This window comes from Triticum urartu, chromosome 2A (assembly GCF_056163025.1).
Source record: "Triticum urartu cultivar PI428250 chromosome 2A, HENAU_Tu73, whole genome shotgun sequence".
Classification (NCBI taxonomy): domain Eukaryota; kingdom Viridiplantae; phylum Streptophyta; class Magnoliopsida; order Poales; family Poaceae; genus Triticum; species Triticum urartu.
This window is the reverse complement of record NC_141874.1, coordinates 302,013,817-302,037,175: the sequence shown is the minus strand read 5'-3', so window position 1 is coordinate 302,037,175 and position 23,359 is coordinate 302,013,817.

Below are 23,359 nucleotides of genomic sequence, written 5' to 3'. Positions count from 1 at the left end.
CTTGGAGTATACTCAATACTCGGATTATACTCTTGAATCATTTCGACCCATCGAGTTTGCCTGAGGTTGAGATTAGGCTGAGTGAAGATGTACTTGAGACTCTTGTGATCAGTGAAAATGTCCACTTTTCTTCCCAATAGAAGATGTCTCCAAGTCAGAAGAGCATGCACAACTGCCGCCAACTCGAGATCATGAGTGGGGTATTTCTTCTCATTAGGCTTCAACTGGCGAGATGTATAAGCAACAACTTTCTTCTCTTGCATCAATACTGCGCCAAGACCTTGGAGAGAGGCATCACAAAAGACCTCGTACGGTTTAGATTCATCAGGCGGAGTCAGAACTGGAGCAGTGATCAATTTCTCTTTCAAAGTGTTGAAAGCAATATCACACTCCGGAGACCAAACGTACTTGACGTGCTTCTGAAGAAGATTAGAGAGAGGCTTCGCGATCTTAGAAAAGTTTTCAATGAATCTTCGGCAATAGCTTGCGAGACCGAGAAAGCTACGGAGTTGCTTCACGTTCTGAGGAGGTTCCCAATTCACAATTGCAGACACCTTCTCAGGATTCACGGCAATGCCCTTGGGAGAGATGATATGACCAAGATAAAGAACCTCATCGAGCCAAAATTCACACTTGGAGAACTTGGCGTAGAACTGATGTTCTCTGAGCTTATCAAGAACCAAACGCAAGTGCTTGGCATGATCTTCCTTGTTCTTCGAGAAAACCAGAATGTCGTCGAGATAGACCAAAACGAAGTCATTGGTGTAGGCGTTGAAGATGAAGTTCATCACGCGAGAGAACGTCGGAGGAGCATTGACGAGGACAAAAGACATGACAGTGTATTCATATGAACCAAAGCTTGTCCTGAAAGCCGTCTTGGGAATATCTTGCTCACAGATTCGAATCTGATGATAACCCATACGGAGATCAAGCTTGGAGAATACTCGAGCACCTTTGAGTTATTCGAACAACTCATTGATGTTGGGAAGTGGGTATTTGTTCTTGATGGTCTTCTTGTTCACTGGACGGTAATCAACACAAAGTCGGTCCATTCCATCCTTCTTCTTCACAAAAAGAACACCACAACCCCACGGAGAAGAACTAGGCCGGATGAGACCCATTTTCTCTTGAATATCGAGTTGCTTCTTCAGCTCCTTCAACTCTTCAGGTCCGAGCTTGTAAGGATGCTTGCACACAGGTTCCTTACCAGGCTCAAGATCAATAACGAATTCAACTGGCCGGTGCGGAGGCATTCCTGGAAGCTCTTCTGGAAAAATGTCTTGATATTCGCAAACGACTGGAATTTGTGAGATGGCATCGAGTTCGCCCTTCTCATTGAGAGAAAATAGACGGATAGTATCATCACGAGCGGCAAACACAATTACATCCTCAGACGAATGAGTCAATTGAATCTGCCTGGCTGCACAATCAAGATGTGCCTTGTGCTTAGTAAGCCAATCCATTCCGAGAATAAGATTAATATCCGAGTTGCCAAGAACCACCGGAGAAGAGAGAAACTTGTAATCGCCCAACATGACAGAGACATCCGGGACGCAATTGTTAGAAGTCATTTGCTTGCCCGGAGACACAATCTTCAACGGAACAGGAATCCTTTCGGTCACAAAATCATGCTTGGCCACAAATGGAGTTGAAATAAAAGAAAGCGATGCACCAGTGTCAAAAAGAACTTTAGCTGGAATATCGTTAACAGGAAGGTTACCCATAATCACATCTGGTGAGTCCTCTGTCCGAGCTGCATTCAGCAAATTGACCTTGGCAGACTTGGAGTTATGCTTGACCACAGCGGTACTTGCCGATCTGACAGGAGGAGGAGGAGGAAGACGCCTCTGGTTGAAAAACTTGTTGGCATAGTGACCCTTCTGTTGGCACTTGTTGCACGTGACCTCTGAAAGCGGACGGTGGTACGGAGCACTCGATCTTGGAGCTTGAGACGAAGTCTTGTTCTGAAAGCCAGGGTTGGGTGGGTGGGAAGAACCACTGCCACCTTTGCTCTTCTGCTGATACGGCTGACGGAACGGAGGAGGAGGAAGCCAATACTTCTGCTGCTTGGCCACTTGAGTAGAGGAAGAAGGAGTAACATCTCTGACTCGCTTCTTGGAAGCATCACACCTCAACTGAGCAGCCTCTTGCTTCAGTGCCATGTTGTAGAACTCATCGTACCTCAAGGGCTCAAAGAGAACAAGAGCTAGCTGAATTTCTTCTCTGAGACCACCCCTGAACTGGTATATCATGCTCTTCTCATAAGGGACGTCCTGCTTGGCAAAGCGGGCGAGCTTCTGGAACAACTTATTGTAGTCATAGACAGAAAAAGAGCCTTGCTTCAGATTGCGGAATTCCTCACGCTTGCTTTCAACCACGCTTTGGGGAATATGATGAGCTCGGAAATCTTGACGGAAATCATCCCAAGTGATAACACGTCCACCTCTGGAGTCCTTGTATTGCTGGAACCATTCTGCAGCTTGATCTTTGAGTTGGAAGGAAGGAACTTGATAAAGTCCTCAGGCCTGACGTTACTGCAGTCGAAATGCTTGCACAGATCCACAAGCCAATCGTCAGCATCGGTTGCCTCAAAACAATTGCTGAAAGTCTTTGGCCCGTTAGCAAGGAACTGGTTGAGTGTAGCAAAGTGATTCTGATTGCTGCCTTGATTCCCTTGGTTGCCTTGATTTCGCTCTTGGAGAATTTGCATGATCAGCTGTGTGTTTGCATTGGTTGCGGCCATCACAGCTTGCCATGCCTCTGGAGGAGGTGGAGGTGGTGGCGGATCAGGATTCAGAGTCGTGCGCGTTGGAGGAGGCATCCTGAAGAGGTTGACCACCATTAGCACATTGACAGATAAATATTGAAGCTGAATCCAACGGAATGAAAATTGCAACATATAGTCTTCACATCCGAACAAAATGAACGAATGCATTCCTCTTGAAATGGTCACATATCCATAAATTGAGAAGCCACGTAGAATTAAGGTAGAGAAATAAATCAACAAGGTACAGATCAAGAACGAATAATCGGTAAGAAATCCCAATCTCAAACCAATATCCGTGGAAGAAGAACTAGAGCTACAAGAATTCCCACCTATGAAACTCCCGAACCTTTCCGGTTATGCAATCAGGTGTTGGGGATACAGGGGAAGCATAATATCTCACCCAAACTAGCAAATCCTACATCTAGCTGTATCCATCCTTCAACACATAACCAAGAAACCTTCGGAAACCATCTACCTCAACCTTCGAAAAGCATACGTTATACAAGTTATGGCGATACTCCCGAACTCCCGCCCCAGTACTGGGTGGCGTCGAGGTTATCTCACCAACGAACTGCATAAAAGAGATTTTCGATGTCGGCGTACTAAACTCAGGTATTCCAGAACTGCAACGATAAAATTATGATGACAACACCTTAGAGCTCAACTCCCCGGGACACTTCCACTAAACCCCTGACAGGAGGCACCAAGACAATGTTCTCATCATAAAACCATCGGAACGATTCCAAGATACCCGCATGATCCTAAATTTTTTTAGTGAAATTTGAGAAGAGAAGGGTCAAAACTCTACATCAGGATGCCTTACCAGAGCGATGAGGAGACTGGGAAGTAAAAAGAATTCCTAAACTCTCCGATATATAGTTCCTAAAAGACTCAAAACATTTTTTCTAGACACAACTCGGCTGCTAAAAACAATCAAGCAATGGGGCTCCTAAGGTCAGGGAAGGCTCTGATACCAACTTGTAACACCCTTGATGCGACTATAGCTCCCACGTGTCGAGGCACGACTTAGAGACATAATCGCATTAAAGGCATATGTCGCAAGTTAGGCAATATTCACAAACATCCCATGTAATATAATAATAAAAGGAGAGATAACATAGTTGGCTTACACTCGCCACGTCAATCAAGTACATAAATAACATTACATCATCCAAACACTCATGGCCCGACTACGGCGCCAAAATAAAAGATAACCCAACATGCTCCACGGTCCCAATCACCCCCAACTGGGCACCACTACTGATCATCGGGAAAGGAAACATAGTAACGTTGAGAGTCTTCGTCGAACTCCCACTTGAGCTCATACGCGTCTCCTGGAGCGGAATCATCAGGCCCTGCATCTGGTGTAATAGTAATCTATGAGCCACAGGGACTCAGCAATCTCGCACCCTCGCGATCAAGACTATTTAAGCTTGTAGGTAAGGCAGGGTAAAAATATGTGGAGCTGCAGCAAGCGACTAGCAAGTATGGTGGCTAACTTATTCGCAAAAGAGAGCGAGAAGAGGAGGCAAAGCGCGAGCGAGAAGCTAGAGAACAACCTGTGCAAACAATACTCCAACACCGTGTCCACTTCCCGGACTCCGCCGAGAAGAGGCCATCACGGTAACACACTCGGTTGATTCATTTTAATTAATTTAAGGTTCAAGTTATCTACAACCGGACATTAACAAATTCCCATCTGCCCATAACCGCGGGCACGGCTTTCGAAAGTTCAAATCCCTGTAGGGGAGTCCCAACTTAGCCCATGACAAGCTCTCACGGTCAACGAAGGAATAGACCTCCTCCCAAGACGTTCCGATCAAACTCGGTATCTCGGTTACTCAAGACACTTCGACAGGTTAAAACAAATCCAGCAACATCACCCGAATGTGCCGACAAATCCCGATAGGAGCTGCACATATCTCTTTCTCAGGGCACACTCAGATGAACACTACGTACAACTAAAACCAACCCTCAAGTTGCTACGAGGTGGCGCTGCAAGTGGCTCTATTTGGACCAACACTCAGAGGAGCACTGGCCCGGGGGGGGGGGGGGTTAAAACAATGATGACCCTTGATTCTGCAGAACCCAAGGGAAAGAAAAAGGCTAGGTGGCAAATGGTAAAACCAAGGTTGGGCATTGCTGGAAAAGCTTTAATCAAGGCGAACTATCAAGGGGTTCCCATTATAACCCAACCGCGTAAGGAACGCAAAATCCGGGAACATAACACCGATATGACGGAAACTAGGGCGGCAAGAGTGGAACAAAACACTAGGCGAGAGGCCAAGCCTTCCACCCTTTACCAAGTATATAGATGCATTAAGATAACATAGCAATATAATGATATCCCAACAAGTAAATAAATGTTCCAACGAGGAACGGGCTCCAATCTTCACCTGCAACTAGCAACGCTATAAGAGGGGCTGAGCAAAGCGGTAACATAGCCAATCAACGGTTTGAACCGATTCATATTCACCCGACCGATCCTAATGCTGCTCCTACTCATATCTCAACATCACTCGACAGCAAATAGGAAGAAGCGCTCATCCAGTTCCTCCGTGAGAACTGGGACATCTTTGCATGGAGACCTTCTAACATGCCAGGTGTACCCAGGGGACTGGCTGAGCACCGTTTGCGAGTCGACCCGTAAGTGAAGCCAGTCAAGGAACATCTTAGACGGTCTGCCGTGCAGAAGAGAAATGCAATTGGCGAGGAAGTGGCTCGGCTCCTAGCAGCTGAGTTCATCCGAGAGATTTACCACTCCGAGTGGCTCGCCAATGTTGTCATGATCCCCAAGAAGGACGATTCACTTCGTATGTCAATTGACTTCAAGCATATCAATCGGGCCTGCCCAAAAGATCATTTTCCTCTCCCCCGTATCGACCAAATCGTCGACTCGACTGCAGGGTGTGAGCGTTTCTCTTTTCTAGACGCCTATTCAGGGTATCATCAGATCCGACTGTATGGACCCAATGAGATAAAAATAGCTTTCATCACTCCATTCGGGTGCTTTTGTTATGTCACCATGCCATTCAGTCTCAAGAACGCTGGTGCCACATTTATGAGGATGATTCAGAAGTGCCTGCTCACTCAAATCAGTCGGAATGTGGAAGCATATATGGATGACATTGTGGTCAAGTCGTGTAAGGGTCCCGACCTGCTAGCTGACCTCGCTGAAACCTTTGCCAACCTCAGAAGGTATGATATCAAGCCTAATCCATCGAAATGCACATTCTGAGTTCCAGGAGGAAAGTTACTCTGTTTCCTCATTTCCGAATGAGGGATCGACGCCAACCCAGAGAAAGTTGGAACCATACTTCGGATGAAACGCCCCGTGCGTGTGCATGACGTCTAGAAGCTTACCGGTTGTTTGGCCGCTTTGAGTCAGTTCATCTCTCGCCTTGGTGAAAAGGCATTGCCTCTTTACCGAATAATGAAGAAATCTGATAAGTTCGAGTGGACTCCTGAAGCTGATGCAGCATTTGCAGAACTCAAAAACCTGCTTTCCACCCAGCTGGTGCTTGCTGCTCCAATCAGCAAAGAGCCTTTACTGCTTTATATTGCAGCCACTGGGCAAGTTGTCAGTGCAGTACTTACGGTCGAGCGGGAAGAAGGAGAAACCTATAAAGTTCAGCGCCCAGTGTACTATATTTCTGAAGTCTTGACTCCATCCAAGCAAAGATATCCTCATTATCAGAATCTTGTTTATGGGATTTACATGACCATGAAGAAGGTTGCACATTATTTCTCTGATCATTCTGTTACAGTCGTCAACGACGCACCATTGTCAGAAATTCTAAACAACGGAGATGCAACTGGTCGAGTGGCAAAGTGGGCGGTTGAACTCCTTCCCTTGGATATCAAGTTTGAGGCAAAGAAAGCTATCAAGTCCCAAACAATAGCAGATTTCCTCACCGAGTGGGTCGAGCAGCAACAACCGACTCAGATTCACTCGGAGCATTGGACCATGTTCTTTGATGGATCCAAGATGTTGAACGGTTCTGGTGCTGGGGTGGTATTGGTATCCCCTCGAGGAGACAGACTCAGCTATTTTCTTCAGATCCATTTTGATTCCTCCAACAATGAAGCTGAATATGAAGCACTTCTGTACGGGTTGCGTATGGCCATTTCACTCAGCGTTCGTCGCCTAATGGTCTACGACGACTCAGATTTGGTGGTTAATCAAGTAATGAAGGAGTGGGATGTCAGAAGCCCGGCTATGACTGGCTATTGTAATGTAGTGAGAAAGTTAGAGAAGAAGTTTGAGGGGTTAGAGCTCCATCATATACCCCGACTGAAAAATCAAGCAGCTGATGATTTGGCAAAGATAGGCTCCAAGCGTGAGCCTATTCCCAGTAATGTGTTCTTGGAGCATCTTCACACGCCGTCCGTCCAAGAGGATCCCTTCACGGAGGATCCCCCACAACCTAAGCGTCCTACTGATCCGACTGAAGTTGAAATCCCAATCATGGTCGATTTGGTCATGGAAGTTTTGGTCGTCATACCCGATTGGACAGTACTGTACATCGCGTATATTCTTAGGAAAGAGCTCCCAGAGGATGAAGAAGAAGCACGTCAGATTGTCCGCCGATCTAAAGCTTTCACAGTAATGGGTGGACAACTTTACAGAGAAAGTGTTACTGGAGTTGCTCAACGACATCCACTCAGGGACCTGTGGGTGGTCACCATGCGTCCTCTCGGACCATTGTGGCCAAAGCATACTGAGCGGTATTTTATTGGCCACGAGCAAATGAAATGGCAAAATACATAGTCGACAGATGTGAAGGTTGCCAGTTCTACTCCAACATGTCTCACAAGCCTGCATCAGCACTGAAGACCATTCCACCCATTTGGCCCTTTGCTGTTTGGGGATTAGATATGGTTGGACCTCTGAGGACTGGCAGAAGTGGCTTCACTCATGTGCTCGTAGCAGTCGACAAGTTCACCAAATGGATTGAAGCCAAGCCTATCAAAAACCTCGAAGCAAGTACTGCTGTCAGCTTCATCAGAGAGTTAACATTCAGATATGGTGTCCCGCACAACATCATCACAGATAATGGGTCAAACTTCGATTCTGATGAGTTCAGAGACTTTTGCGCTTCCCAAGGCACTCGGTTTGACTATGCTTCAGTCGCCCATCCCCAGTCGAATGGACAAGCTGAAAGAGCAAACATATTGATTCTCAAAGGACTGAAACCCCGATTGATGCATGACCTCAAGCATGCAGCGGGCGCCTGGGTCGATGAACTTCCATCAGTACTTTGGGGATTGAGGACAACTCCTATTCGGTCGACTGGCCGAACTCCATTCTTCTTAATCTATGGGGCTGAAGCTGTGCTTCCGAGTGACTTGCTTCATAACGTCCCACGAGTGGAACTCTTCTCAGAAGCCGAAGCAGAACAAGCCCGTCAGGATGCTATTGACCTTCTGGAAGAAGAAAGAGAGATGGCGCTGATCCAGTCGACCATCTATCAGCAAGACATGCGTTGATTCCACGCCAGAAATGTGAGAGGTCGAGCATTTCAAGAGGGAGACCTGGTTCTTTGAGTGGATCAGCAGAAACCACACAAGCTCGCTCCTGCTTGGGAAGGCCCCTTCATCATCACCAAAGTACTTCACAATGGGGCTTATCACCTCTACAATATGGAGCACAATAAAGATGAGCCATGCGCTTGGAATGTGGAGCTGCTCCGCCCCTTTTATACTTAAGCATTCGGATTGTTGTGATGTAATAAGAAATACATTCTAGTTCGATTATCAAAGACACAGTTTCACAGATGATTGTTGTTCCTTTTTAAGTGTTCTAAACCCCCAGTGGGTGCCTTAGCTGCGAATCCGTTTCGACTAAGTTTAAAAAATCCTACCGAGTGGTGAGCAAGTCTCTCACTCGGGGGCTTAACTGCGAATCCGTTTCGCCTAAGTTTAAAAAATCCTACCAAGTGGTGAGCAACCCTCCCACTCGGGGGCTTAGCTGCAGTCCAGTACTAGCCTAAGTTTCCAAAATCCTACCGAGTGGTGAGCAACCCTCCCACTTGGGGTCTTAGCTGCAGTCCAGTACTCGCCTAAGTTTCAAAAATCCTATCGAGTGGTGAGCAACCCTCCCACTCGGGGGCTTAGTTGTAGTCCAGTACTCACCTAAGTTTAAAAAATCCTACTGAGTGGTGAGCAAGTCTCCCACTCGGGGGCTTAGCTGCAGTTCAGTACTCGCCTAAGTTTCAAAAATCCTACCGAGTGGTGAGCAACCCTCCCACTCAGGGGCTTACCTGCAGTTCAGTACTCGCCTAAGTTTCAAAAATCCTACCGAGTGGTGAGCAACCCTCCAACTCGGGGGCTTAGCTGCAGTCCAGTACTCTCCTAAGTTTAAAAAATCCTACCGAGTGGTGAGCAACCCTCCCACTCGGGGGCTTAGCTGCAGTCCAGTACTTGCCTAAGTTTCAAAAATCCTACCGAGTGGTGAGCAACCCTCCCACTCGGGGGCTTAGCTTTAGTCCAGTACTCGCCTAAGTTCTAAAAATCCTACCGAGTGGTGAGCAAGTCTCCCACTCGGGGGCTTAGCTACAGTTCAATACTCGCCTAAGTTTCAAAAATCCTACTGAGTGGTGAGCAACCCTCCCACTCGAGGGCTTAGCTACAGTCCAGTTCTCGCCTAAGTTTAAAAAATCCTACCGAGTGGTGAGCAACCCTCCCACTCGGGGGCTTAGCTGCAGTCCAGTACTCGCCTAAGTTTAAAAAAACCTACCAAGTGGTGAGCAACTCTCCCACTCGGGGGCTTAGCTGCAGTCCAGTACTCGTCTAAGTTGAAAAAATCCTACCGAGTGGTGAGCAACCCTCCCACTCGGGGGCTTAGCTGCAGTCCAGTACTTGCCTAAGTTTTAAGACTCGCTCCATCCTTACCCGTAAGGGCGGCAAGGTGCAGGTGGACCACGATCTGTCCTTGGAGGTTCGACACAAATACAATGTCTGCTCCATCCTTACCCGTAAGGGCGGTGAGGTGCAGGTCGACCACGATCTATCCTCGGAGCTTCGACACAAATACAACGTCCGCTCCATCCTTACCCGTAAGGGCGGTGAGGTGCAGGTCGACCATGATCTATCCTCGGAGCTTCGACACAAATACAACGTCCGCTCCATCCTTATACGTAAGGGTGGAGGGGTGCAGGTCGACCATGATCTGCCCATGATTCACTCGACTGAGCTACATCACGAAGTCAATAGCAACTCAAACTGCAAGAAACAAGTTCTACGCAAAGAATCAAAAGATTCAGAAGCAACCAAAGTTCAGATAAAATCGTAAGGTTCCAGAACACGGATTAAAGCACTTGGGCATCAGGCCCGAAGGAGTTTAATGGTTACAAAATCACTCGGCATTCTGAGGCAAATTTAAGGCGAGGCATAAAGTTTGTTCACTCCGCAGGAGGAGGGCTTGTAGGCTCGACGAACTCGTCCAGATCAATTCCGTTAGCAATCTGAGTGGCATCAGCAATGAAGGTTTCCATGAAGGATCGGAAGTCATGCCTTTTGGTATTGGCAACCTTGATCGCTGCCAGCTTCTCTTCTCGAGCTTCTTTGCAGTGGACACGAACCAGCGACAGAGCCACGTCAGCACCGCATCGGGCAGAAGACTTCTTCCATTCCTGCACTCGACTAGGGACCTCATTGAGTCGAGTCATCAGGGACTCGAGGTCATTTTGAAGTGTCGCCCTTGGCCAGAGTGCTGTATCGATGCTCGACACCGCCACCTTCAGGTGGGCAACATAGCTCGTAACACTGGCAACACGGGATTCCAGTCGGAGCACGTTCATAGCAGCAGCATCATCGACGGGAGAAAGAACGGGGTCCAGACCTGTCTCGACCCGTCCAGTCTCTTCTTCAAAGTTTTGGCAGAATTCTGCAGATCCAAGGAGTTAATGAGTCGACCAATTCTTGGTGACTTGCAAACAACAAATCAGTTGGACAAAGAAAAATACCTTCGAGCATAAGGAGCAGTTTTTTGGTGAGTGCCCCCAGATAAGCCTCCAGGTCATTTCTCTTACGAGAAATGCCTTCGATCTTCTCGTTCAAAGCAACTTTGTCCTTCTTCAGATGAGTTGCTTCTTTGTTGGCCTCGGTGAGGGATGCCTTTAGTTTGGCGTTGTCTTCCTCCAGTGCTCCGACTGAAGCCAACTTCTTATCAGTAAGTGCGGTCTTCTCCTTAGCCTCCTTCTGCGCAGCTGCAAGGTCAAGATCCCTGCAAGGCTTGCTTCATTTTCTCTGAAGAATGTGCATTCGGGTCAAGGAGAGGAACAAATAGATAACTTGATAGATGGTCAAGATAAACAGTCGACAAGTCATTACCTTCCGTACCAGCTACTTTGTCTTGAGCCTTTTTCAAGTTTTGATTGGCTAGCTCCAAATCAAGGTTGAGTTGTCTCTGCTTTTCCTCGAATTCGGCGAACTTGGAGATAAGCTCACATGATTTCTACAGTCGGAAAAAGATACATCAATGGACAAGATCAAAGATCATTCGCTTCCGAGTGAATAGAATTCTAAGACTACCGCAGAATTAAACATTCTACAGTAGTCTCGGGGACTACACCCAGTGGGTGCACTTATCGTGCCCTCACCGGTTCAGGTTCCACTCGACATGGCCTGCCCAGACCGAGTGGAAGAAAGAAAAAATGACATTCTCAGACCGCAACCGATTGCCCGCAGTCGACCGCGGTCTCAGGGACTACACCCAGTGGGTGCACTTAGCGTGCCCCCACCTGTTCGGATTCCACTCGACATGGTCCTCCTAGACTGAGTGGAAGAGTGAAACGGTGAAGACATTTTTTCCAGGCCCCCACCGAATCACACATTCGACGGTAGCCTCGGGGACTACACCCAGTGGGTGCACCCAGAACTACAACCGACACAACCTAGTCGACTGAACTGGAAAAATTACTCGACATAAATTCAAACACCCACTGGGTGTGCAGATGCGAAGTGTAGACTAACAGGTGGATACACAAAGAAAAGTTTTCAGGTAGCATATCCTAACAGAGCAAGCGCCAAGATAAGAATTCAGTCGGAAGCCAACTTACCTGGACATTGGCTCGAAGGGCCGCACTGGCGTCATAAGCAGCCTCACTGTTTTCATGCACCACCTTCACTCGCTCCATCATTATGCCAGCTTGGCGAATGGCTTCTGCAGTGGCGCCTGCCCGGTCTTCTGGAATGTGATGAGTAGTGAAGAATGGGGTTGGCGGTTCAGTCGCTACAGCTTGAAGTTCCGAGGCATGAGGCTGGATAGTTGAAGCAAACACTGGTGCAGTCGACGATGTGGGGCGTTCACTTGATACTAGAACAGTGAAAGTGATGTAGGGTAGAGACCCTAATCGCCCGATCTTTCACGAAAGGAGCGGATCCCGGGGAAATCAAGAAGGATACGAGGAAGAACGGAAGGAAAACACAAGAGGAAATCACTAAACTGACACGAATAAGTCACACATGGACTAAATCCTCGAGTACATAAGACGATACACGAATCCACGGACAACTAGGGACGATACACGGTATCCGGTTCTTCTCCGCGAGGAGGTGTTGAATCCACAAGGGGATCTTCCCGTAAAGGGGGCTTGAATCCGCTTGGGGGATCTTCTCCGGTGGAGGCTCGAATCTCCGAGGAGAAGGTAACCAAGTGGATGAGCAAAGCTCTCTCACAAATCTGAGCTAAACATTTGCTAACCCTAGTACAGAGCTAAGGGACAAGTAGATATAGTCCAAGGGGGGGGGTAAGTTGGGGGATACATGGGGTGAAACCCTTGTTGCTGCGCGTAGGCAGGGCGGTTGTACCAATCATGGGGGCGGTTGTACCGTTGTGAGTTCAGGTACTGGTTCCTGGAGGCGTTCCCGGATGCGCTCAGCGGTGGTACCGGTGCGCGGGGCGGTTGTACCGGTCTGGGGGCTGTTGCAGGGATAAACTGGTGCTGTACCGGCCTTGCACCGCTTGATGTCAGGAGCTTGACCAGTAGTTGACCGGTGGCCGACCGGTTGTACCGCCCAGGTGGAAGTTGGGCGGTGCATGGGTGGTTATTCCAGGACTTCTGAGCTGGGATGATGTTCTTCATGCTCTTGATGTCCTTCTTGCATCGTGACTTCTCCTTGGTTGCTTACATGGTACCTAAGCACACAAAGCATCTCCGTTTGAGGTAGTAGCCATGTCTCAAGTGGGTAAAAGGGAAGTTCAACAAGGAGAGAGTTAACCTCGTTCTCAATGGCTCTCGCACAGGCTCTTGTCATGGGTCCAAGTGGTGTCGTGGGAGATGTAGGTATGTCCATGGGGATGGCCTTGGGATGCTCCGCATCATCTCCCCTCCCTTGGGGAAGATCCGTCCTCGGATCAAATTCTTCATCACCATGGAAGGGAGAGAGATCTTTGACGTTGAAGATGTCACTCACGTTGTACTTGTCGCGTGGGAGGTCGATCTTGTAAGCGTTGTCGTTGTAGCGTGCAAGCACCTTGAAGGGTCCATCCGCTCGTGGTCGAAGCTTGGACTTGCGTTCTTGTGGAAAACGGTCCTTGCGAAGGTGTAGCCACACGAGATCACCAATGTTGAAGACCATAGGTTGCTTATTGAAGTTGAGCTTGGTTGTAAGGCATTGAACTTGGCGCTCGATGGTGTTTCTTGTATCTTCATGCACCTTCTTGAGATGTGTCACACGCGCACTTGCGTCCAAATTGATGCGCTCTTGGAGTGGTAGAGGAAGAATGTCCAATGGTGACAATGGGTTGAATCCGTAAACGACCTCGAAAGGAGACTTGCCGGTTGTTGAGTGTCTTGCTCGGTTGTAGGCGAACTCGGCGATAGGTAGGCACTCCTCCCACTCCTCGATGTTCTTCTTGATGAGTACTCGAAGTAGAGCGGAGAGTGTGCGGTTTGTCACCTCCGTTTGGCCATCGATTTGTGGATGATAGGCCATGGAGAACAGAAGCTTGATTCCGAGCATGGCACATAAGGTCTTCCAAAAGTAACTCAAGAACTTGATGTCGCGGTCCGAGACGATAGTCTTTGGCACACCATGTAGACACAATATTTCCCTACAAAAGAGATTAGCAACATGTGAAGCATCGTATATCTTGTTACAAGGAATAAAATGTGCCATTTTGGAGAAACGGTCCACAACGACAAATATGGAGTCTTTTCCATTTCGAGTTCTAGGAAAACCAAGTACGAAGTCCATGCTAATGTCTTCCCATGGTTGGTATGGAATCGGTAGAGGTATATAGAGGCCATGAGATTGAGTTGTGGACTTAGCTTTGCGGCATGTCGAACAACGGTTGGTGAAGCGATTGACTTCCCGAAACATCTTTGGCCAAAAGTAGCTCTTCGAGAGCGTGGCGAACATCTTGTCGCGTCTGAAATGTCCCATTAGGCCCCCTCCATGCGATTCCTGCAAAATCAACAAACGAAGGGATGACTTGGGGATGCAAAGTTTGTTAGCTCTCATAAGATAGCCGTTTTTGATGTAATAGCGTTCCCACAATGTATTCGACAAACACTTGGTATATGAAGTGGCAAAAGTTTCATCATGCTCATACAATTCTTTGATATGCTCGAAGCCAATGACATCTAACTCAAGTTGTGTGACTAGCACGCATATGCGGGAAAGAGCATCCGCTACGATGTTTTCTTTACCCTTGATGTACTTGATGACATAGGGAAAAGACTCAATGAATTCACTCCATTTAGCATGATGCTTGTTCAACTTAGTTTGACCCTTAAGATACTTGAGAGTCTCATGATCAGTATGAATGATAAACTCATGGGGACGAAGGTAGTGTTCCCATTCATGCAAAACACGGACTAAAGCATATAGCTCTTTGTCATAGATGGGATAATTGAGTTGTGCTCCGGAAAGTTTCTCACTAAAGTAAGCTATGGGTCGCTTCTCTTGCGTTAACACACCTCCTATGCCATTACCACTAGCATCACAATGAATTTCAAAAGGCTTGTCGAAGTTTGGTAAAGCAAGCACGGGAGCATGAGTACGCAAATTCTTAAGATCATTGAATGCGGTATCTTGGGATGGTCCCCAAACAAAAGGCGCATTCTTCTTGCTCAAAGCATGCAAAGGCGAAGCAATGGTGCTAAAATCCTTCACAAAGCGACGATAGAAACCCGCAAGGCCAAGGAAACTACACACTTGAAGCAAGTTGGTTGGTTGTGGCCAAGTCTTAATAGCATTGATCTTGGACTTGTCTACATGTACACCCATAGAAGAGACAATAAAACCTAAGAAAACGAGCTTATCAACACCAAAAAGGCATTTCTCCATATTAGCATAGAGACGCTCTTTCCTAAGAGTTTGCAAAACGGTGTGGACATGGGTGACATGCTCTTTGATAGATTTGCTAAACACAAGAATGTCATCAAAGTAAACCACAACAAATATACCAATGTAAGGGTGAAAGACATGATTCATAAGGCGCATAAAAGTGCCCGGTGCTTCCGAGAGACCCATGGGCATGACTAACCACTCATACAAACCAAACTTGGTTTTGAAGGCGGTTTTCCATTCATCACCCTCTTGTATGTGGATTTGATAGTAACCACTCTTAAGATCAATTTTGGAAAATATAGTGGCACCACTAAGCTCATCTAGCATATCATCTAGGCGTGGAATGGGATATCTATAACGAACGGTGATAGCATTGATAGGTCTACAATCGGAGCACATGCGAAAACTACCGTCACGTTTTGGCACAAGAATGACCGGTACGACACAAGGACTCAAACTTTCACGCACATGACCATGGTCTATGAGATGCTTTACTTGCCTTTGAATTTCTTAGGTTTCGTCGGGGTTGACGCGGTAGGGAGCTTTATTCGAAAGCGGTGCTCCGGGGATGAGGTCGATGCGGTGCTCAATGCCTCGTAGTGGAGGTAGTCCCGGAGGTAGCTCATCGGGGAAAACATCTTGAAATTCCTTTAAAAGAGAAGACAACACTAGAGGAAGAGTGTGAGAAGTGTTAGTTTGTGGTGCATTGTCCTTGCACACGAGGACGTAGTGTAGGACACTAGATGGGTTCTCACACACTTCTCTCATCTCACTTTTGGTGGAAAATAGAACTAGGTTCTTGTTTTTGCTCATCGTGGAGGCACTCAATTTGGGCTTGTGGCGCTCACTCTCTTTTTGGTGGCTCACTCTCTCACCATTCTCTCCATGATGGGTGGCTTGCTTATCGACGATCACTTGGCTTGGAGACATAGGGCGTAGCACAAACTCCTTTCCTTGCATCTTGAAGCTATAGTGGTTTGTACGCCCATTGTGAACGACTCCTCTATCGAATTGCCATGGCCGTCCAAGGAGAAGATGACAAACGGTCATTGGGATGACATCGCACTCCAAGGTGTCTTCGTAGGTGCCGATTTTGAAGGATACTTGCACTCGGTGCTCGACTTGGATAGTGCCGGAGTCGCTAATCCATTGCACTTTGTATGGATGTGGATGCTTTGTCTTGGGCAATTGGAGCTTGGAGCAAAGTTCTTCACTTGCGAGATTGTGACAACTCCCTCCATCGATGATGACCTTGACGGATCGTCCATTGATGCCGGCCTTGGTGTGGAATATGTGGCATCGTTGGTCTTCTTCTTGTTGATGTTGGAGAGTCAAGACTTTGGAGACAACAAGTGCGGGACTTGAATCTTCATCGCAAAAAACTTGTTCTTCTTCATTGTTCACTTGGTGGTGCATGGCGTTTTGCTCAAGGGCTTCCATTTCTCCTTCGCTCATGGAATCATAAGTGCCATCATCGTTGAAGATCATGGTGCGCTTGTTGGTGCACTCATAGGACTTGTGGCCTCGGCCGCCGCAAGTGAAACACTTGAGGGAACTCGTCTTGACGGTCTCATCGATAGGCGTTGATGATGATGAAGCTCTTGGCTTGAAGTTGCTCGTATTAGGATTGCTTGTAATTGGCGAAGCTTTCTTGGAAGTCGACTTGTCAATGTTGGAAATAGAGGGTCTTGTAGTCGGTGTTGGAGTCGTTGAAGCTTGGTTATTGGAGAAACAGTAGGACTTGGATGAGAACTTGGCATACTTGAAATCATCTTGCACTTGGCGGTCCGCTTTGGTAGCTTGGTGCACGAGCTCGATTAGATTTGAGTATGGTTGGAAGTCGGCGATCTTCTTGATAGGATGATTGAGGCCATTCAAGAAACGTGCCATTGTTTGCTCATCATCTTCCATCACATTGGCTCTTATCATTGCAATCTCCATCTCCTTGTAGTATTCTTCAACGCTCTTTGTTCCTTGCTTGAGTTGTTGGAGTTTCTTGAAGAGGTCGCGGTTGTAGTAGGTAGGCACGAAGCGTGCTCTCATGACATCCTTCATTTGTGCCCAAGTAGTGATGGGTGGTTCACCTCTTGCCTCGCGGCGCTCTATGATTTGTTCCCACCAAATGAGGACATAGTCTTGTAACTCAAGGGATGCCATCGCGATCTTCTTCTCTTCTTCATGATTGTGCAAACGGAATATCTTTTCAACTTTCAATGCCCATGAAAGGTATTCTTCGGGATCGTTGCTTCCGTTGAACTTGGGCATGGTGAACTTGAGCTTGCCGTAGCGTTGCTCTTCATTGTGTTGGGGTCGGGGATGATGAAGCCCATGTTGTAGATGATTGTTCAACTCGTGGTGCTCTTGTCGTGGAGGATTCCCATTGTCGTCATGCTCTTGATGGTCTTGGCGAGCTTGTGGAGGAGTGCGTCGAGCTCGAGGAGGAACTAGACAATGCACGCGAGCTTGAAATCGTCGTTTGTGAATTTCTTCACGAAGTGCTTCCTCTTGTTCACGGGCTTGTCGGCCTCGGTCGGAAACGGCTCGACTCGCATCACATAGAGCTTGTTGCGCCTCAAGTGCTTGAGCGTCGCGAAGTGCTTCCTCTTGTTCACGGGCTTGTCGGCCTCGGTCGGAAACGGCTCGACTCGCATCACGTAGAGCTTGTTGCGCCTCAAGTGCTTGAGCGTCGCGGAGTTGTTGTTCTTGATGTTGAGCCTCAGCATCTTGTGCATTTTGGTGTAGACGCGCGCGTTCTTCCTCTTCATGTTGGCGTTGTTGTTGCCATTCTCGAGCTAGCACAAAGGCTTCTTCGGCTTGACATCGTCGATGTTCTTGCGAGTCGGTGTCTCGAAGTGGATTGAGGTTTGCTTGACGCTCGTTGTGCGTGGCTCGACGAAGAGTGTTCGATGTCGGTGTACTTGAGCCGGAGAGGGTGAAGTCGGAATGGTGACTTGAACGGCTCCTTCTTGAAGTGGAAGAAGAGCGGTTGAGCAACAAAGCGCGAATCTTGTCCATCCTTGCGTCATTCTCTTGCTTGTGATCGTTGAGCTTGTGGTCGAAGTAGTCCCTTGTACATTGCTCGGAAAGTCGCAAGTCGGCGGCAAGGTTGTCGATGCGTTCACTCATAGCTTGTTGCTCTTTATGCAAAGCACGTTGTGCACCAAAGAGGTGACTCTTGGTGACGAAGGAGTTCATGTCGTCGTCTTGCTCCATGAACAGCGGGTTGGTAGAAGTACTTGGCCTATCCATCATTCCAAGACAAGTGTGAGAGGAAGAAAGAGAAAACGAATACCAAATGTACCTTGACCGAAGTTGAAGGTGAATCGATGAACACTCCAATGTAGGACAAGGAAATAGCCCAATTGGTACGAATTCTCGTCGGTTTCTCACACCTACACAAGTAAAAGCTTATGGTGGTGCTTGGTTAGGATGGTGGCACACAAAAATTTGATGCAAGTTGTAAGTGAGCTTCAATAATGTTGGAAAAGATTCGCAAGATGCAATGTAACAAGTAGACCAAGCATATAAGGTACACGGAAATGCACGCGCAAAAAGATAAGTGGGGTTGTGCAACCAAGGGTGAGCCAAAGTGTGGAATCCACAAAATTGCTCTTGTTGCACAACACTAGAGAGACGCTAGCACGATTGCATGATAGGCATATACAAGAACTTGTGCACAACCTACTTAGCAAAAATGCAACGACTTCTATCCCAAATATTTTGTATGCAAGGTGTTGCTATGATATGATCCAAGATGATCGAGTATGACAATCTTAATGTTGTATGATGCTATGGTTCTTGCTTAAAAGCTCTTTGCTTATCTTTCCTCTATGCTTAAAAGCTTGTTTGGCTCTTTGATGAATGAGCTCTTTTCTCATGCAATGCTTGACGAACCAAGATAGCAAGTGAGTATGCGATGACAATTTGGTGACACAAGAGATGATACCAATATAGGCAACAATGATGTATGTATGCTATGGGAAGTATGATCACTAATGTGCACAAGTCTCGTTGCCGGCAACACTCAATGTCTAGTGTTGATGGGTAAGCAACGCAAATGAGTAAGGCTATGATGGCTATCATTGTAATGGCAAGAGTGATATGTCCAATAACAAGATGAGGTTACTGGTCTTGCTTCCGGTATGGTGTCAAAATGGTGGCACGAATACCACGATGTAGTCGAGGGGGTCGTTGTTGATGACGCGTCTATGGCGAAGGTGAGCGGCGGTGGTGTCGATGTCGAACTGTACCTAAATAGCCGAAAAATAAAAGGATACGGTACCGCAACTCAAATTATCAAACCTCGAAGTGGCAACATGTGTCAGAGTGTGAAACGGGCACAAAGGGGGTAGTATGCGGAAGTGGTGATGGTGTATAAGTGGTGGGCAAAGATGCCAGTCGGTTTCAACTGAGACTGGGTGGGGCAGTAGTACCGCTTGTGAAGGCAGTAGTACCGGTTGGTGCTTTAGCAGTAGTTCCGCTCGTGGGGGCGGTAGTACCGCTGGGTTTAGGAAAATCGCAAGATCTGGATCGGGGATGGGTTTTTGGGACGGAAAAGGATGATTTCGTTGTCGAAATTCAAGCGATTTCAAGGATGGAAGGTGGAGAGAAATGGGGAGATGCTAGATCCACTTGAAACCAAGCAAATCCACGGATCAGATCCAACAAAACATCAACACCAACAAATCACAAAAAAAATTGGGGCTATTTTTGGTGGGGGAATTTTTGAATTAGGACGAAAAACAACAAAATAAGGCTAGAAACACAACGGGGAGGCTCCGAAATCGTGATCAACGTGGCTCATGATACCAAGATGATGTAGGGTAGAGACCCTAATCGCCCGATCTTTCACGAAAGGAGCGGATCCCTGGGAAATCAAGAAGTATACGAGGAAGAATGGAAGGAAAACACAAGAGGAAATGACTAAACCGACACGAATAAGTCACACATGGGCTAAATCCTCGAGTACATAGGACGATACACGAATCCACGGACAACTAGGGACGATACACGGTATCCAGTTCTTCTCCGTGAGGAGGTCTTGAATCCACAAGGCGATCTTCCCGTAAAGGGGGCTTGAATCCGCTTGGGGGATCTTCTCCGGTGGAGGCTCGAATCTCCGAGGAGAAGGTAACCAAGTGGATGAGCAAAGCTCTCTCACAAATCTGAGCTAAAAATTTGCTAACCCTAGTACGGAGCTAAGGGACAAGTAGATATAGTCCAGGGGGGAGTAAGTTGGGGGATACATGGGGTGAAACCCTTGTTGCTGTGCGTAGGCAGGGCGGTTGTACCGGTCATGGGGGCGGTTGTACCGCTGGGAGTTCAGGTACTGGTTCCTGGAGGTGTTCCCGAATGCGCTCAGCGGTGGTACCGGTGCGCGGGGCGGGTTTACCGGTCTGGGGGCTATTGTAGGGATAAACCGGTGCTGTACCGGCCTTGCACCGCTTGATGTCAGGGCTTGACCGGTAGCGCCCAGGGGGAAGTTGGGCGGTGCATGGGTGGTTATTCCAGGACTTCTGAGCTGGGATGATGTTCTTCATGCTCTTGATGTCCTTCTTGCATCGTGACTTCTCCTTGGTTGCTTACATGGTACCTAAGCACACAAAGCATCTCCGTTTGAGGTAGTAGCCATGTCTCAAGTGGGTAAAAGGGAAGTTCAACAAGGAGAGAGTTAACCTCGTTCTCAATGGCTTTCACACGGGCTCTTGTCATGGGTCCAAGTGGTGTCATGGGAGATGTAGGTAGGTCCATGGGGATGGCCTTGGGATGCTCCGCATCAGAAAGTAACAGAAGCTCGAGTCACATCTTCAGGCTGTTGAATCACTGGCTCTGCCACCGGCACCGATTGGGACGTCTTGCTAGTTGATGCCTTCTTACTCCTCCTGGGCCTCAGCGGCACGTCCTTGTCATCATCCGGAAGATCAATGACATGGGGAGGAGCTGCAAAAATAATTAGTCATCAGAATTCAGTCGGTCAACAAAATGGCTGAGAAAGCAAAGGCAAGTTTGCAAAATTCATACCCGGGTTAGAAGTGATCGTGTCTTCTACGTCCTCATCACCATCCCTGTAAGCAGAAGTCCCATAAGTAGCAGCTCTGCAAGTTTCAAGATTCACTCGGGCAAATGAGAAAGAGAGTCGACAGCACAAATCCTCGATCGAAAAGTGGAGACAAGACACTTACGCAGAAGCGACGGGAACGTCGATCTTGATCTTGGGCAGGGTATTTTGAGGCTTTGGTTCTACAACTTTTTGCTGCTTTGAGGCCTTCTCAGTCAGCACAGGGGAAGAGGTCCGAGTGCGCTTGGATGTCTGTCCAGTCAGCCTAGCTACTTCTCCACGGACACTCACTGGGTCATGCTTATGTTTGGAACGCTTTTCGGTGTGAGGCGGTGACTCGATTTCTTCACCACTGCTCGAGTCCTCGCTTTCCTCCTCCTCTTCTCCTCCATCAGAGTGTCAATCCATGCTTTCACCTCAGCTTTCCTCTCCATCTTGGTGCTGCTCTTGCTCCTCATTCGGCATTAAGTACGTCTCCGTATAAACCTACAAAACAGAAGAGATGACGAGAGGATAGTCGACTCAGTAAGCAACTGCAAGTCAGAATGAAAAACACTCGGAGATAAGAGACAGACCTTGTTTGGTTGGTTGTTGGTGTCGAATGGTAAAACTCTTTGGGACCCCCTGGGGTTGTCCTTGTTCCCTGTCATGCTTTGCACCCACTGTGACACCGTCTTCTCATCAACGTCCTCCAGATGGATCCGAGTGGAATCTTCAATCTCCGAGTACATCCACATGGAGTGGTCATGAGCTTGGAGGGGTTGAATACGTCGACTCAAGAATACCTCGAGCAGATCCATGCCAGTCACTCCTTCATGAATCAACTGAACTACTCGCTCCATCAACATGGACACCTCCACCTTCTCTGCTGGAGTCACTCTCAAAGAAGTGGGTTTCTGGACTCGCGCTAAGGAAAAGGGGGGAGACCTGTCGAATGACCTGGGGTCGGCTTGTCTTTGCAATAAAACCAAGTCGACTGCCACCCTCTAACCGAGTCGGGAAGACTCATCGCAGGAAAAGCACTTTTTCCCCTTATCTGGATCCCTAAGCCCCCACACATCTGGATCACCTGGGTTCTCTCGTCACTCGGATTGGCCTTTTTCACAGTTTGCGAGTGGCACATGAAGATGTGCTTAAATAGGCCCCAGTGCGGTCGACAACCCAAGAAATTCTCACACAAGGAGACATAAGCCGCAAGGTACGTGATCATGTTGGGGGAGAAATTGTGGAGTTAAGCTCCAAAGAAGTTCAAGAATGCTCGGAAAAAGGGGTGTGGATGCAAAGAAAAACTGCGGTCAACGTGAGTGGTGAGCAAGACGCACTCACCCTCTTGAGGCTGCGGCTCAGATTCATCCCTCGGAAACCTCCAAGAATCATGCTCAATCAGCCCACTCTCGGCCAGGTCTTGCAGATCATCCAACACGAACGTGTATCGGATCCAGTCGCCCTGGACCCAGCCGCACGGCAAAGCAGATCTTGACGACGACCCGCCCCGGCTCGTCTTCTTCCCTTTCGCTTTCGCCGTTGCTTTCTTCGCATGCTCCAGGGTGGCGGTCTTGTCCTTCCCCATTATGGCGGAATGGGCTCGAGGTGGGTGGCGGCGCCGAGAGTGGAGACGGGAGCAGTGGAGGAACAAAGGAAGAAGAAGGAGAAACTGAGGCACACTGTGCAAAATCCCCCAGTCCGATGTCTTATATGGAGTTATTTTTGAGTGACTGACGACTGGCCCCAGGCAATCACATCAAATCCCGCAACTGTCGCTTGCTCGGTACATGGAAAAAAGGCAGCGCGGTGATCGAAGCGCCCCTGCCTAATCCATCCTGATTACTACGGCCTCCTCCGTCCCGCGCGCTTCCCAAAATTTCGAATCCCGCAAGATCCGGGAACAGCAGAGCAACCTGTCAGACTAAATATTTCTTCCATATCAACACTCGAAACTTATCAGCAAAAGTTCATTCGACAAACTAAGAATGGATCAAGGCGACTGAAAAAGAAGTTGAAGCCATCATGTTGTTCATTGATCCTAACAAGATGCTTCCGAAGCGTAAAAAATGAATCGGAAGTATTTTCAACTCCTTCTCCACTCGAACCCTGAACCGTTCGGGGGCTAATGATGAAGCTATGTACCTAGGGTAGGGTCATAGGCCTGACGTAGACACCCTCCCCTAGGACATCACCCTAAAGTCAGAAGCATTCAAGGGATACCATCATCCACTCGACCAGAAACGTTCCAC